Genomic DNA, 18,743 nt, shown 5'->3' with positions numbered 1-18,743 from the left:
CTCACCACGTGTTTCGTCAGTCCGGTACAAATGTTTATGTACACAGCTTCGTTTTTCTCGAAATCCATACATAATTTTTTCTAAGAACAGAGTAAATCGTCAGCCATACTATTGTTGGGGTTAAAAATATAAAAAGAAATTTGTTTCTGAGATAATAGTTTTCAATTGTAATATATTTACAACCGACAGTTAAACATATAAACAATATTTATATTATCGTCAGAAAACTAGATAAAGACACTGAATTTTTTAGACTAAAGAAAGTAAGAAAACTAAGAAAATATAATGGGAAAATTTATCATTTCATATTTTCAGCCCTCTTCAACCCTCCTATTTTGACATCCATCAAAAGTAGCGTGGTTAAAGATCAGTTCCTTTCTTTCGTGCTTGTTATGCGTGATGAAAAAAGTAATGATGTTAAATAACTTCCATGTCATCATATGGAAGTTATTTAACATGGCGGTGACTCATGTCAAGTCTGACCCCTGGCGGTGACAGACAGGTGACTGACGCCTCAACACAACTCCAAACGCCCGCCTTCGATAAGGGTGGACTCCCTGAACGTCTGCATCACCGTCATCCGACAGCGGTTCATTATGTCATATGGAGCTTTTATGGTGCAATCACAAATGCCTACCCTTTTTATCGTACCATTCCCCTGGTAATCTTTCTTTTTATTTTTGAACTGTATTTGTAAACAAAATAGTACATCTAAAAATATAACAATAGTTATAAAAGTATTAATGTTATTATACGTTTTATATATTACTACTACAATACTTACTCTTGTTTATAACTAAAGATAGTCTTATTTATTCATATTTACTTGTGTTAGTACTCTAAATATGCTTACTTTTAACTATTTTGGATGTTTTTTGCCATTTAAGTTACTATTTTCTAATTTAAAAGAAACCTTTTCTAATAATAGATAATGAGTTGAATTTATTTAAACGTGTTTATATAGTCAGTGGTAATCTGATTAAGTAAATGAAGTAGACTCTTGTTCTTTATTTGACAACATCATTCACGTTGAAGACTGAAAGGACATCGAATATTACCGCAGACGCAGCTCAAGCTATTGCAGAAGTCTGTCCAAGCAGTTGCAGAAACCTGACCTAGTGGCTGCTCCAGCGACTGTGAAAACTCGGGAGCGAGCCGTTAGAGTGACCGTGTATTATGAGGCCCTTGGAAGAAATTTCTCTATTGAAAGCAAGAAACCCACGTTGGCTATCGGCTCCTGAACTACTAGGAATAATGAAATAAGAATTATTTCAATTCTTACTTTGACCTTGTAATGCACACATAATAAAATAATTGTATAAGTAGTACGTACGGTTCTTTAAAAGCTTAGCTCCTAAACGTAAGGAATTTGTAAATTACCCGTTAGGAGGTTGATAAGAAGTTACCCCGTAGCTGTAAGCTCCTTTATCAATGATTTTTGAGAGGAAAATTATTTTCTCCTGAATATTAAGCAATACTATACATTACTATAATAACTGTGGTTGCATTTAGGATTGGTAGATTTATGAATAGGGGACGATAATGAATTGTTGCCTTTTATTTTCTTTGACAGATTTGTCTTATGAATTGTGTTGGTTGTTATCTCGGTGAAATATTCATTATACAAAGTAAGTTTCGATTTTGCTTGATAAATAAAGGATTCTGTACTATGGTTTATTTTAACAACCTAATGTTGTCTTGAATGCTATTTAATGTCTGAAAATATTATCTTCTGGGATAAAATGTAACCTATATTTCTGTAGGCCAATAACCCTTTGAATTATTTTTGAGAATAGCAATAGCCTAACAGATGAGAAGAATAAGCATTTAAAAAGCAAGTAATTGGTATTTTATCACAGTAACACTCTGAGAAATCATGAATATAGAAACAACATTAGTAAATTAGCAGGAATTTTACATCTTTTAGATGTACGCCCAAACCTAATATACTGGAGCATTAAACCTCATTAAAAACAATATTCTACACCATATCCGAATAAAAGAAGTAAAAAAAACTCAGACATAATTTAATTTTAAACGTCACTGAAACTGAAAGACTACGAGAAGGAGTTTAGGATTTGTTATCAACACTTTTAGTTACGACCTTGAGCATTTCTTTTAGTAAAAGTATATTATTTTATAGACAGTTGTGGCCTATTTATAATTTCATAATCGAATAGGTTTTCGTCTATGTTATAATAAATAATTACATTATTTATAATGTTATATATAATTTTTAATTAATATGCAAACTATCAGATCGAGTGTACCGCCGTTATGGAGATTCAGATACAGTTCAGTGAAATATGGACACTAGCTGGAAATCTAATACAAATTTATATAAAAATAGTATAAATTATTCTGTTCTTGCTCGAGTGTTATGTCTCCTCTATTCTATTTTAGCCATACCATTCCTACCTATATTTATTTAATACAAATTTGAAACATTTATATGAGGCATCTGAAATCTATAATTAGATTTATTTTAAAAGTTTTGTTTGGAAGAGTATTAATGTTTGGTCAAAGGATGTTTTTACGGACATCTTTATTGTGACCAGGATGTAAAATAAATGATTTAAGTACTTTAAATTTATTTTCAAAACGTATACAATAACGTACGTATCTCGGATCCGGCCATTGATGTGATTGTTATGTCACTACCGATAAAAAGGCTTAATTTGCTTTTAATTTGCACATTTATTCTATGGATCTGACTTCCATGTCATAACAAACATAACAATAGTGATACAGTGATTACACGATGTATAATGTTTGAACTACTAAATATAACTTCTTGTTTAATCTTTTTTTTTTGGGGGGGAGTACTTAAACCACATATTTTGACATATAAAGAGCCAAACTGAAGTTTTCTGCAACAACTACTTTCAAACAACAATAAAAGGCGCAGGAAATTAGCTGAACTAAAGCCGTAGTTAGCCGCAAACGAGACCATCTACTTATTTACAAACAATTATTTACATTAGCAGAAAACACAAAACCACGTGATTCCGCAAATCCTTCAACTGGTTTACATACATCTACCACTTTGGAAATTCGGAACTTAAAACGTAGATATTGACTTGATGATTCTGTTTATTTTTTTTAATAGAATACGAATAGTACTAGTTCTCAAACAACGTATTCTCTATGAACAATTTGTTTACATATATAGTGAAAATATATTAAGCGTTTTGTCATCAATGAAAACACACACACACACACAAAACACGCTCACTAAATTTGAAACAATGATGTTAATGGACTTATTCCCATAGTTTTGCCTACTGATAATAATCTTGTAACCTCATCCAAATTATAATTTTGAATAGTTGTTTAGAAATTTTTTCTACGAATATTTAGGATGCTGAAAGAGTTAATATTCTCTGTAAAATAGTCAAAATTAATTCTAAACATCTGTTTATACTTTCTGTAGATATGCAGATAATACTCGTATTATAAACTGACGTCGTACGGGAATAATAGTATGGACTCAGATGTAATAATAATTCTTTATTCTGCTACAACCACTACATGGAATACATTTGCTGCATGTGCCGGGCCTCCAAGGTCGTTTATATAATGATGGAGCCTGTAGAGGTCGTGGGGATCGGTGGTCCTTCCTACAACCTCCAGTCAGTCCACAATGGTTCGCCTGACCGTTGCTCTCGTCTGTGCGTTGTGTCCTCTGCTAGCCGTCCAGGGCGCGGGTAAGTAGGGTAACTCCGCAGTGAACATATACGTTGATCATCTCTTTCATTCCATGTGTATGTGCATTTAACTGTCCTATTATTTAATGCAGAACACATATTACTGGGTACTTACTTGATTTGATAAAAGATATATTATTTCAAGTAATTACATTGATGTGCTGTGAACATCTAGAGTTCTGCTTTACTTCAAGTTGAGTACTTACAACATAACGATGAACTAGTTTTATATATAATTTCAAAATTAAAAAAGTTCCTATAAAAAACGTAATGTAAAATACTGTAGAGTAAAGGATATTTTTTAAATTTAATATCTTTTTATGCTAAATTTAGAGAACACAGTGTCTAGTCTCGAAAAATATGGTAGAACCGTTTATAGCTTATTCGTAGAATTTGTAATAAACCAGGGAATTTTCCTCCACGAATCCATAATAAATTTTAAGAATACCTTCGGTTAAATTGTTTTGTAAGTGAGTTTTCTCTTTAAAACTATACTAGTCGGAATAATTCTTATATTGCCTAGCTATAATATTATTGTCCTAAAACGGCATGCGATCTCTGAATACTTTTTCATGAACAAATCTATATAACGGAGTTATCGTAGGACCCAATCAAACTTAACAAAAGCTAAAGGGCTAAAGAAATATTCTACCCTTTGACCTTTTCCCCCAAAATAAATTGACTTCTTCCTTAGACTAATAGATATGTACCTAGCTTTCAAGTCCCTAGGCTACTTCTAACGCGTTTAAGAAAGTCATGTCGGGACTTTAACAAACACATAATGATAAAACACTAGGATTAATTCCTCAATGTATTTACTAATAATATGGTAAATTTCAATTTAATATTTTGTTATGGAGGACTTCTTCAAGAGCACTTGTAAAAATCTTACATTTACGCGAATAGAGAATTAAACATTATTTAAATTTATCTTTTAGATGGGCACAGTACCAAAGACCAACTTAAAAACGAATAGTTACTTCTGAGATGGAAATCTCTAAAAATTCTTTATCTCGTTTTAACGCATTGATAATTCAATTTGTTTTCAATAATATTGGATTACACATGTTATTACGTAGTGTTGCGTTATTATTACTACAAAAACATTAATCTAGGGAGTTTTACTGTGTTAAAATAAAAATGTGTATAGTTGGTATGAGGGCAATTTCTTGTATTTTTTATCAAATCTATGTCATATACAGATTAGATATCTTCTTTCTTTTTATTTCAAACATTATACCAATAATTACCTGTGTTTTTTAATGTGAAATATTATTTTTAGAATTGTATTCTAATTTTATTTATTATTAATTAATCTGTACAACGACAAAGAATAGATACCATAAGAGTTTTCAAACAGACGGACCGACAGACGTATTGCGTTTAGAACTTTTGAAACAAAAATCAATATATTTAGTTCTTCCTGGAATCAGTATGAACATATGTACCAACATTAAACATATTACCAACATATGTCTACAACTGTTCTTTAAAGATTTATTGTATAGTTGGACATACATATGGAGGGATTAAAATTTTATATTTTCATCATCTCACAAATAAGAACTGCTATTTGTTAGGTAGTTCAAGGAGAAGCTAAGTAAACAGTTTTAAGTGTATAGAGTTTTCTATCAGTGTTCGCACACGCGTATACATGATAGACTAGCAAAAGAATGGACTACGACACAATTTAAAAAAGGCCCTATTGGGACCAAGTATATTTGGAAACAAATTCTAACATTAGGCACGTTTGAGATATTACCCTTAGGTTGCCACCCTATAGCAAAGATTGACATAACAGTCTGTAAACTACTCAGCAATACTAGACTTTAGTCGGTGAACGTTTATTCGTTAAGAAGTATTGCAGGAATCTTGCTTCCTGACAATCTTTGAGGTATTAAATATTACAGTTTATTCAATCTATCCATTTGTACAGAGTAATTCTTTTGAAAGAATATAAACAATAACATTACTCTAAAATAAATCACTGTTGATTAATCAAATGATCTCATATCATGTTTTGTTGTTTTTAGATCCAAAACGGTTTAGTTATTAGTTTGACAAATGGAAAATTCGTACAATTTAAGCAATTTTTTGGTTTTAACACACAAACATAAAGATAGATATACAGTTTATAAGGGTAAACTCTTTTTTATCACGTCCAACAATTGTAAATAGTAAATTCTCTTTAGGATTGCTAATTAATACGTAATTTTAAACTAAACCATTATGATATCAGTAATTTTTATGTATTTGTTTTGCTTAGCCTAAGCAAAGCCTATCACTTGAGAGATTTGAACCAATTTCATTTCTGCCTCTTTGTCCGCGCGATAACTCAAAAACTTTCCTATGGAATTAAAATTTCTATATGAGCAACATTGAGTTTCATGATCTTACATGTCATTTCATGAGGTTTGGCTGAACATAAGGGAATATTTTTAATTTGTTCAGCTATGATGGTAACGAGAAAATTACAGAATAAATAAATTTGTAAACAAACTCAGTACAATAATATGGAACATTTTGAATAGTTAAATATCAACATATGTAGTCTAACTATCCAAATATACAACACCATTTTATGGTGAAATGTTGTGTTGAATTTTATTACTTAAACACTAATATGATACCCCATTTCATGAAAAAAACGTAGATGTATCATTTTGCAAAATATATCGTGAAAGATTAAATTTCATTAGTGGACTTGAAATTTTGTACAAAACCTAATTTATACATAGACAAGAATGAGTTAAATGTTGTGCCTTGCTATGGAATTTGTGCAAGCGTCGATGAAGACTTTCACTCAGTTGGCTAACGGAATTTCTCTTTTATTTGCCGGGAGATCGAAAAATTGCTTTTCTGTATTATTATTATTATTTTTTTTTTATTTATCAATGAAATTTATCACATAAAAGCCTGTACGCGATAAGTAGTGTGGCGTACGGTACTTTAATCTTGTCTAAATTGTATGGCTAACATTTAGAATGAAAGCATAACATGAAGTGGCTTACATTATGAATATATTTTAAATACTTTAATCACAATTATAAGCGCATCAGTTGCTGTTGTAATACATTGTAACCTTTATAACATTCAGGTTAGTTGCATGATATAAGAAATAGTATGAAGTTTTGTCTGTGGTTTCCCAATGTCCACCAATTTCCCCATTGAGTTTTGTCTATGTATTATCATTTTTAATTTATCAGTACTCATAATTGTTTTACTATGCTTAATAATGTATTACTTTGATTAAACTTCAAATGATTTAAGAAATTAAACATCGTAGATATGTTGTATTTATAGCAATATTACATAATATACTCTTCTTATTAAACAAGACCTAGGTTCTAGGATAAATTAGGAAAATGTTTTGCAGATACTGGCTGCTCGTTAGATGGTAAAACATTCCAGGTTGGGGAACAGTACGACCTTCCCGGTCGCTGCTTATTTCATGTCTGCAAAGGTGACAACGAGTGGAATCAGGCTTCGTGAGTGTTTGTTCATCCTCTTAATTTAGGAAAATTGTAGCTAAGGTAATTCATGTAAGAGACAATTATTAACACTGACATCTTGGCGATATAAAAAAGACGTTTTAAGCCATAAACATAGGAGTAAATGTCTCTTTTTCTCCACTTCCCATTCCCTGATATTTATAAATTTTGTGCTTTTAAAAAGTAATTTGAAAAACAAAAAGAATTTGAAGACAAGATCACTTATCACTGAGTTCTCTTCTTAGTGATAGAGTTTGGTTGCTTTCATATAGCCACAGCCATACATTAAAGGGGAGTATCTGCTACAACATGGTAATTAATTCCATTTAAAAACTGATTTCACTTAGGGAGAGAATATTTGTTTGTTGAGAAGTTTTTCATAACGCTCTATAGATAATTTGTCATGCATTTTACTTAAAACAGTTATCAGGGAAATACGTGGGCTATCCCGAAGTAATAGACGTTTGTAAATAAAAATTAACCAAACACTTCTCAATCAAAATCACCCAAGACCTTTCGTGTACTATTTGGCTGTATTTGGCTATTGGCATTGTCGTGGAAAAACATAATTTGTGACCTCAATTGTCCCTGCGCTTGTTTTGTATCGCTCGCCGTAGCTCCTGCAATGTTTCATAGTATCTCTCTGCATTGATTAATGATAATCGTTTAAGGAAACCACCCCGAAACACACCCTCCCAAAAAAAGAGTTGCCACAATCCTTTTCGCTGACAGTGATTATACGTGTTCTTGTTTTTTTTTTCAAGAATTTGTGCGTACCCATATTCAAAATTGACATGCTGCACCCATGTTACATCACCAGTAACGATATGATCGAGAAGTTAGTTATCATTTTTGTCGTATTCATCATGGAAAGTTAACGAAGCAGCAAGTCTTTGTTTTTTGTGATCTTCCTTAAGGATTTTTGGAACACACCTGACACAAAATGTGTGGTAGCCAGGTTTCCTTAAAACAATTTCATGAAGTAAACTTTATGGGAAATGTTCCAAGAGTTCAGTAATTGTGAAACTGAAATTTTAATAAACTTTGTCATTGATTTTCAACATCAAATGCTCTGTTACTAGAAAAGGCCGACCGCTACGACTATCGTCATGAAAATTGGTGCGGCCATTTTTAAAGTCAATACACCGATGCCTTACTCAACTTTCACTCATTATTCCATTTCCATAAACTTCACACAGTTGGCGATAGATTTCAATTGGTTTATGGTTGTTAGCCGAGAAAAACCTTATCATTGAATGCACTTCACTTGTGATTCACCAATGGTTCAATGGGATCTTTCTTTGCAGCACATATTTTAATGAATAGCAGTGAAAGTAAAAGAACAGACCGCGCGCGACTACAATTCGATACGTACTGAACGTACATGCGTGTTTTGACATCAAGATGGCGGCTGTAGCCCCGCCCACTGCTGCACCATTCAAAAACGTCTTTTACTTTTTGGATAACCCTCGTAATTCAATAGTTTTCAAATCCTGTCTGTCACCATCCTTTAATAATTGCGTACATAGTTTAGGGGAAGAGAATATATGTCTTAATGAAAAGACAAATTGATGACATCTGGCGAAGGGAGGCAGAATTGTACTAGTAAAAATAATGAAAAAATGTTATATAAACATAGGTCCGAAAACGTCTTCGTTAGCGAGTTAACAGCTAGCGAAAGATTTCGCCTGAATTCCTGGGTAAAGAGTAAAATAAAGCCATACTGAACTTTTGGAAAGGTTAATTAAGTAAGAAATATATCGTGGATCCTTATGTATTTTTTACCTGATAAAGCTAATAAAATAGGTTTCAGAACTGTACCTGTAGTAGTTTTTGAGGGATTCAGGGTTTAAATGCAAAAAATTGGGGCACGAAACAATGTTTTTTTGAGTTTGATGTACAATAACTTTGTTAAATTGGTAATAAATACATAAAATCAACAAACATTAATTTGTAGAGAATTTAATTCTGTCATGCTGGGAAGTACAAATTTTGATTATTGTAAGTACATGTAAGTACTGAATGTGATTTTATTCAGTATAATACATTACTAGCTGTAAAGAAATACCGTACGGTAATTTAGTTAAAATAAAACAAAAAACAAAATGTTTGTTCCTTAATGGTGAGATAAATTGAGAAAACAAGATTAAATGTTAAATAAATTTGTTTGTAAATAAAAATATCATGTTTTATTACGTTTGTATATTTTTTTTTTAAATAAAAATTTACATCAAATGTTCGAAAATAAATGAAGCAAACATTTTCCCATTATTGTTTACTAATCATCGAAATGCAGTTTTTTTTGTTTTAATTAATTTCTAAGTTGGTAGCGCACGAATAACAGCTGATCAACAATGGTATTCTGTACTGTTACGTTAGAACTGTGTATTAGTGGTGTTTTGCAAGCTACAGCAGGAGATCGGGTTCTGTGAATCGTGTTATTAAATGCAATTTTTTCTGTGAGTTATAATTCGATTGTTTATTCAGCGAAAAAATGCCTTACTTATTTACATCAGAGGAATAACGCTGATATGGTTTTTATATTTGGGTTACTGTAATGGTAATGCTAGAGCTGCTGTAGAAGAATATGAACTACGTTACCCTAATAGGAGGATTCCAGATACCAAAACAATTTCAGGAACTTTTCGTACTCTTCGGGAAATAGGATCACTACCAAGTACTAGAACCAATTATGAACGAGCTGTCCAACTTGATGATGATATTGTTATTAATGCTGTTCATCGCAGTCAAGGTGTAAGTAAACGACGTATTTCTAGGCGGATAGGAGTTTTCGCAGTCCAACGGTGTGGAGGTCACAAGGGGAGGCGGAATCCCATTTACCTGTAATGCTAAACATAAGGTACATTTTTTCAAAAACTACTAGGCCTATTGCTTTGAAATTTTTGCCAGTTGTTTATATGCCTTTCATACATAGCCTGAGTTTTTTTTTAGGGAAGTTCTATAAAAAAAAGTTTATGAATTTTTTTCCCGTAAACACCTAAAATTTTTGGATTTTTTTTGCAGATTTTTATTTTTTTGTAACCAAATAAATTGACTTTGGACCACAAAAAAAAACTCAGGGTATGTATAACTATTACCTAGAAATTGTGTAAAAAATTTGAACTCTCTATCTAAAGTATTTCCAGAGAAAATGCACCTTTTGTCCAAAAAATAAAGATTTTCGGAAAACGGCATATTAGTAAAAATATTTAATTTTTTTTGCCTACCTAATACATTCCACGATCATATGATGGGGTTTCTTCTAAATTTTCTTCGTTTTCTTTTCCTCAGCTTCTCCTGTCTTCTAGCATTCCTAAAAAAATCAGAAATAGCCACTTCAGCCCTACGGATGCGCTCATTGGCCAAAAATTCCATTACCGAAATCATCCGCCGACCTGGTTCAATTCCCAAAGACTTCAAAACTTTGCATTTTGTGATGTTACCATCATTGTAACTGGTAATAGCTTCAAATACACCAAGTTTTCTAATGTTTTCAATGACACAAAGTTTGTTTTTTTTGGTATTCTAGTCCATATAACACTGTTGACACTCTCATTCACATTTTGTGTCTTGCCGTGAATACAATTTTTTGCCGGTTATATTATTGATCAGGACTGTTTATTGTTTTCACAGCTGACAGACAGCACATTATGCAGTCGTGCCAACATAGAAAACAATAATGAAGAAGTATTAGAAGCAGGGGGAAAGCAAAGTAGTATATACAAAAATGTCACTGCGCGTGAGAAAATGAAAAGAGGCCTCTGTATTCATTTTGTTTCGATTTTTTTTTAATAGATTGCCTAATAGTAATACCTATGTGTTATATATCACTATGTTCGTAAAAAAAAAAATATCTTTCAACTAATAAAAATATAAAAAAAATGTCAAAAAGTTCAATTTTGACCTTACCGCCTCCCCTTAATCGAAACAAATTTTTATCCGTTTCATAAACAAAAGGTTCAACATCTACAGCTAGGGGATGATCCTCTTCGCTTGGAGTTTTGCAACTTTTTGAATATTGATAATCAACTCTACAAGCGTATTTTGTTTACGGATGAGGCACAATTCACTCGGGATGGTGTCAATAACTTGCACAATGAACACTCATGGGCAGAAGAAAATCCACATGAGGTAGTGGAGCAGAACTTTCAACACCGATTTAGCGTCAATGTCTGGTGTGGCATTTTGCACAATCGGCTGATTGGACCTTTCATATTACCTGGACGCCTAAATGCTGAGTTCTATTTGAATTTCCCTTCAAGAAGAGTTGCCGCAGCTGTTAGAGAATGTTCCTTTACATCTCAGACAAAATTTGTACTTTCCAGCATGACGGAGCACCTCCCCACTTTTCACGTGCCGTTTCTGCTTACTTAAATCATCAATTTCCTATACACTGGATTGGTCGTGGAGGGCCTCACCCTTGGCCACCAAGATCACCACCAGATCTATCTCCATTGGATTATTTGCAATCTGGGGATGGATGAAAGACATTTTATACAAGACAAAATTGAATTCTCGTGATGAATTAATTGCCCGTATTATGGATTCGGGCAGATACAGATACAGGGAAGTCCTGAAAAATTAAGAAACGCAACAAAACAATACAAAAATGTGCTGCAAAATGTATTGATAATGATGGCCTCATTTTCAAAAACATCTATTATAAAAAGGTGCGTACGGTTTGCCCAACCTGATTAATTTTTGCTTAAAACTAGTAATGTAATTATACTGAATAAAATCGATTTTTTTGTACTTATTTCTGTTTTAATTTTAGACTTTGATTATATCAATTTTCTCAGAATTAAATTCTCTACAATTAATGTTTGTTGATTTTATGTATTTATTACCCAATTTAACAAAGTTATTGTACATCAAACTTAAAAAAACATTGTTTCGTGCCCCATTTTTTTGCATTTAACCCTGAATCCCTCAAAAACTACTACAGGTACAGTTCTGAAACCTATTTTATTAGCTTTATCAGGTAAAAATACATAAGAATCCACGACATTTCTTACTTAATTAACCTTTCCAAAAGTTTCAGTATGGCTTTATTTTACTCTTTACCCAGGAATTCAGGCGAAATCTTTCGCTAGCTGTAACTCGCTAACGAAGCGTTTTCGGACCTATGTTTATATAACATTTTTTCATTATTTTTTACTAGTACAATGTGCTGTAGAAGTGGGGGGGAGAACTTCATGAATCACCCTGTATAGTTCTTACTAGAATCAGTATGAACATATGTACCAACCCTTCAAGTCTCTACAACTGTTCTTTAAAGATTTATTGTATAGTTGGACATACATATGGAGGGATTAAAATTTTATATTTTCATCATCTCACAAATAAGAACTGCTATTTTGTTAGGTAGTTCAAGGAGAAGCTAAGTAAACAGTTTTAAGTGTATAGAGTTTTTCTATCAGTGTTCGCACACGCGTATACATGATAGACTAGCAAAAGAATGGACTACGACACAATTTTAAAAAAGGCCCTGTTGGGAACCTTAAAAATTATATTTGGAAACAAATTCTAACATTAGGCACGTTTGAGATATTACCCTTAGGTTGCCACCCTATAGCAAAGATTGACATAACAGTCTGTAACTACTCAGCAATACTAGACTTTAGTCGGTGAACGTTTATTCGTAAAGAAGTATTGCAGGAATCTTGGATTCCTGACAATCTTTGAGGTATTAAATATTACAGTTTATTCAAATCTATCCATTTTGTACAGAGTAATTTCTTTTTATTGAAAGAATATAAACAATAACAATAGCTCTAAAATAAATCACTGTTGATTAATCAAATTATCTCATATCAATGTTTTTTTTTTTTTTTAGATCCAAAACGGTTTAGTTATTAGTTTGACAAATGGAAAATTCGTACAATTTAAGCAATTTTTTAATTGGTTTTAACACACAAACATAAAGATAGATATACAGTTTTATAAGGGTAAACTCTGTTTATCACGTCCAACAATTGTAAATAGAAAATTCTCTTTCGGATTGCTAATTAATAGGTAATAACTAAACCATTATGATATCAGTAATTTTTTTATGTATTTGTTTTTGCTTAGCCTAAGCAAAGCCTATCATTTGAGAGATTTGAACCAATTTCATTTCTACCTCTTTGTCCGCGCGATAACTCAAAATCTTTCCTATGGAATTAAAATTTTCTATATGAGCAACACTGGGGTTTCATGATCGTACATGTCATTTCATGAGGTTTGGCTGAACATAAGTGAATTTTTAAAATTTGTTCAGCTATGATGGTAACGAGAAAATTACAGAATAAATAAATTTGTAAAAAAAACTCAGTACAATAATATGGAACATTTTGAATTGTTAAATACCAACATATGTAGCCTAACTATCCAAATATACAACACCATTTATGGTGAAATGGTGTGTTTGAATTTTATTACTTAAACACTAATATGATACCCCCATTTCATGACAAAAATGTAAATGTATCATTTTGCAAAATATCTCGTGAAAGATTTTATTAGTGGACTTGAAATTTTGTACAAAACCTAATTTATACATCATAGACAAGAGATAGTTAAATGTTGTGCCCAGCTATGGAATTTGTGCGAGCGTCGATGAAGACTTTCACTCAGTTGGCTGACGCAATTTCTCTTTTATTTGCCGGGAGATTGAAAAATTGCTTTTCCGTATAATTGTTTTTTTTTTTCATTTATCAACGAAATTTATCACGTAAAAGCCTGTACGTGATAAGTAGTGTGGCGTACGGTACTTTAATCTTGTCCTAAGTTTTATAGCTAACATTTAAAATGAAAGCATAACATGAAGTATGAACAATATGCAAACCTAGACTTCAAATATGGCTTACATTATGAATATTATTTAAATACTTTAATCACAATTCTAAGCGCATCAGTTGCTATTGTAATACATTGTAACTTTTATAACATTGAGGTTAGTTGCATGATATAAGAAATAGTATGAAGTTTTGTCTGTGGTTTCTCAATGTCCACCAATTTCCCCATTGAGTTTTGTCTATGTATTATCATTTTTAATTTATCAGTACTCATAATTGTTTTACTATGCTTAATAATGTATTAATTTTATTAAACTTCAAACGCTTTAAGAAATTAAACACCGTAGATATGTTGTATTTATAGCAATATTACATAATATACTCTTCTTATTAAACAAGACCTAGGTTCTAGGATAAATAAGGAAAAATTTTTTGCAGATACTGGCTGCTCGTTTAGATGGTAAAACATTCCAGGTTGGGAACAGTACGACCTTCCCGGTCGCTGCTTATATCATGTCTGCACAGGTGACAACGAGTGGAATCAGCTTCGTGAGTGTTTGTTCATCCTCTTAATTTAGGAAAGTTGTAGCTAAGGTGATTCATGTAAGAGACAATTATTGACACTGACATCTTGGCGATATAAAAAAGACGTTTTGAAGCCATAAACGTAGGAGTAAATGTTTCTTTTTTCTCCACTTCCCATTCCCTGATATTTATAAATTTTTGTGCTTTTTTAAAAAGTAATTTGAAAAACAAAGAGAATTTGAAGACAAGATCACTTATCACTGAGTTCTCTTCTTAGTGATAGAGTTTGGTTGTTTTTCATATAGCCACAGCCATACATTAAAGGAAAGTAACTGTTACAACATGGCAATTATTTCCATTTAAAAACTGATTTCAATTAGGGAGAGAATATTTGTTTTGTTGTGAAGTTTTTCATAACGCCCTATAGATAATTTTGTCATGAATTTTACTTAAGACAGGTATCAGGGAAAATACGTGGGCTATCCCGAAGTAATAGACGTTTGTAAATAAAAATTTACCAAACACTTCCCTCACCCAAGACTTTTCGTGTACTATTGGATGTATTTTGGCTATTGGCATTGTCGTGGAAAAACATAATTTGTGAACTCAATTGTCCCTGCGCTTGTTTTTTGTATCGCTCGCCGTAGCTCCTGCAATGTTTCATAGTATCTCTCTGCATTGATTAATGGTAATCGTTTAAGGAAATCAACCAGAAACACACCACCCTCCCTAAAAAGGAGTTGCCACAATCCTTTTCGCTGACAGTGATTATACGTGTTCTTGTTTTTTTTTTTTTCAAGAATTTGGCGTACCCATATTCACAATTGACATGCTGCACCCATGTTTACATCACCAGTAACGATATGATCCGAGAAGTTAGTTTATCATTTTTGTAGTATTCATCATGGAAAGTTAACGAAGCAGCAAGTCTATGTTTTTTTGTGATCTTCCTTAAGGATTTTTTTTGGAACACACCTGACACAAAATGTGTGGTAGCCAGGTTTCCTTAAAACAATTTCATGAAGTAAACTTTATGGGAAATGTTCCAAGAGTTCAGTAATTGTGAAACTGAAATTTTAATAAACTTTGTCATTGATTTTCAACATCAAATGCTCTGTCACTAGAAAAGGCCGACCGCTACGACTATATCGTTATGAAAATTGGTGCGGGCCATTTTTAAAGTCAATACACCAATGCCTTACTCAACTTTCACTCATTATTCCATTTCCATAAACTTCACACAGTTGGCGATAGATTTCAATTGGTTTATGGTTGTTAGCCGAAAAAAACCTTATCATTGAATGCACTTCACTTGTGATTCACCAATGATTCACTGGGATTTTTCTTTGCAGCACATATTTTAATGAATCGCAGTGAAAGTAAAAGAACAGACCGCGCGCGACTACAATTCGATACGTACTGAACGTACATGCGTGTTTTGACATCAAGATGGGCGGCTGTAGCCCCGCCCACTGCCGCACCATTCAAAAACGTCTTTTACTTTTTGGATAACCCTCGTAATTCAATAGTTTTCCAAATCCTGTCTGTCACCATCCTTTAATAATTGCGTACATAGTTTAGGGGAAGAGAATATATGTCTTAATGAAAAGACAAATTGATGACATCTGGCGGAGGGAGGCAGATTTTTCGAGTAAAATTTTTCATCACACTAATAGAGATAGCCTGTATACTGCTAGACTTGATGACAAATCGGCGTGATGAAGATTGGATCAAATTCGTTAAGTGATGATTAAGCCTAGTAATTGCTTTCCATTTCCCCAGGACAAGAAGGAGCGAAGTACAAAGATCCTGTTAGAGACACTTACCAAGGTAAAGATCCATCCCACTCCACCACACTGGAAATACTGGCACTTAGTTGGAAGAAGGAAAATGGATTCATATATAAAACCTAATTAGCACCGGAATCTCATAATTTTTAATTAACACCTGTATTATATTGAATTAATTTAATTCTCATAATTTCTAATCTGTGGAAATGTGTTTTTCAAATTGTAAAATGATTAAAGCAACAATTATTCTTATTTACTCTTCCAGTTTCTTTTAATGTTTTAAGAAGGGGGTTGTTTAAAGGTATAGAAGGTTACAATTGAAAAGAATATGTTTTTCATCCATAACTTTGGGTTAATCAAGTCAAAGTTTTTCAAAGAAAAATGCTTTTGTTTTGTAAAGTTTTACAATATTCGAAATTTGTTTACGATTGTATTGATATGAAAAATATTGACGTTTTGTCCCACTAAAGGCTTTGAAAATTGAACATCTAAATGAAATTTCAGTTTTATATTTGGAGATGATAGCCTAAATGTAAACTCTGTTTTCTTCTGACTGAGCAGGGATTATTTTAAGATCTAAAACTATCTTGTTTAAATATCCTATTTCTAGATGTGGTGGCGTTGGAGTTCCTTATCGTTGGGACACCATCCAAGAGGACCCAACCAAGCCATACCCCAAGTGTTGTGGACGTGCCGTTCCTCCACACAGTATCGTCCCAGATCTGCTGGACGAACTTCAGGGGAGTGACTTCCTGGAAATATCCTACGACAGTGGGGTCAAAGCGGATCTTGGCAACGAGCTGACTCCGACCCAAGTGAAGAACCAACCCGGAAGTCAACTACACAGCGGAACAAGCAGACTTGTACCTGTTGGCGATGGTTTGATCCGGACGCTCCAAGTCGTTCAGATCCCAAATTTAGATCTTTCACAAGCACTGGCTGGTCGGCAACATCCAAGGCAGTGATATTTTCTACTGGGGGAGGTCTTGGCTGAATATGTCGGTTCTGGACCACCACAAGGGACTGGCCTTCACAGATATGTCTTCTTGCTCCTTCAAGCAGCCTGGGAAACTCGAATTTGACGAACCAAGAGTGCCGAAGACCTCCTCTGACAATCGCGGTTCATTCTCAATCCAAGATTTTGCGAAAAAATATAAGTTAGGTAGTCCCGTAGCTATAAACCTGTACCAAGCTCAGTATGATGACTATGTGCCAGTTGTTTCACTGCGCAACTAGGATTCAAAGCTAATTGATGTATTGAAGTATATTATTGAATATTGTGAAACTAGTGTATTCCATGAACACTAATTGTGTATCGTTCTATCAATAAACATGTTTTCGTTTTATTGGTCTAGTGTGTTTTTAGTAATTTGATGTAATAACTGTTAGTTACTTGGATTGCAGCAAGGTGTAGCTCTTCTTCAAGGTTTTTCAAGAAAGAAACACACAGTACAGTAATTAGAATTAAGTACTATTTTTCTTTCTACAATTTATACCCCAGTTAATCACTATTAAATAATATCCACTATGTTAAATCAATGATGTTTTCTTTACATGCGTAGGTTCGTGTTATTCTTTTCGTGGGCGTACGATTCCCTATTATAGCTCTCTCAAAACAACACGAATTTCAGTTAATTTAACGTTTTAATATTATTTCTTACCAACTTAACTGGATGCTCCTTAATAAAGGGGTACCAGTACATTACGATTGGGGAAATTGATAGTCCAAATCATGGGAACCTATTCTTCACACAGCAAGGAAACAAAAAAAAATTATTTAAATAGGATAGAGAGAACAATAGTAAACGCTATGAATCTTCATAGTTATAAATAGGTAATAATTTTTTTAATTATAATTTTGCACTCACGCATTTGTATTATTTGTAACGTAGGAACGTTTCAAAGTTAATAAATTTATGTTTCTAAATATGACTTCCTTATAAATATCTGTGAAATGAAACAAAGAATAAACACAAGAAATGCTTATTTACAACGACAAATAGGCTAGGCTGTATGTTTATTTGTAGAATACTAGGTTGGAAAGAGTTGAAATAAACGTGCAACGAAAGTGGAGCCTGTTAAACAATTGATTCTACTCAGGTGAAAACTAAGCCTAATTACGGCACAGAGATCTCCGCACCTGGTGGACCCGGTAGTCCCAAGCATAAAATTGTCCGTACCCAGTTCAAGTATTTGAAGTTAAATTCTATTCATGGCCGTTATGGTTTTCTTGGGAAAGTGTTAGAAGAAAATTTATTCTTTTTCCATAATACCATTTCATTACCCACAATAAATATTTTATAATTTGATTATAAATTCCATAAAATGCTCTGAAAGTTTTTCAGCCGTTTATACAGTAATGAAAAAATTTGTGGAAGAAATTTAGCTAATATATAATGTTTTGGTTTATATTTTAAGCATGTGATGTTTGAGAAACAAATATGTAAACGTTAA

At 32.8% G+C, this 18,743-nt stretch overlaps 1 protein-coding gene and 1 pseudogene across 1 annotated transcript in view; both read left to right on the top strand.

The window, feature by feature from the left end:
• Positions 1-18,743, top strand: part of LOC124353775 (protein D1-like) — a 123,808-nt gene that overhangs the window by 92,232 nt on the left and 12,833 nt on the right. The gene's annotated exons all lie outside the window — the stretch shown is intronic.
• LOC124353777 lies at positions 3,596-17,635 on the top strand (annotated as a pseudogene).

The sequence above is a fragment of the Homalodisca vitripennis genome, chromosome 2 (assembly GCF_021130785.1).
Source record: "Homalodisca vitripennis isolate AUS2020 chromosome 2, UT_GWSS_2.1, whole genome shotgun sequence".
Classification (NCBI taxonomy): Eukaryota; Metazoa; Arthropoda; class Insecta; order Hemiptera; family Cicadellidae; genus Homalodisca; species Homalodisca vitripennis.
Note: the sequence above shows the minus strand (reverse complement) of the source record. Positions and strands in the feature narration are given on the sequence as shown.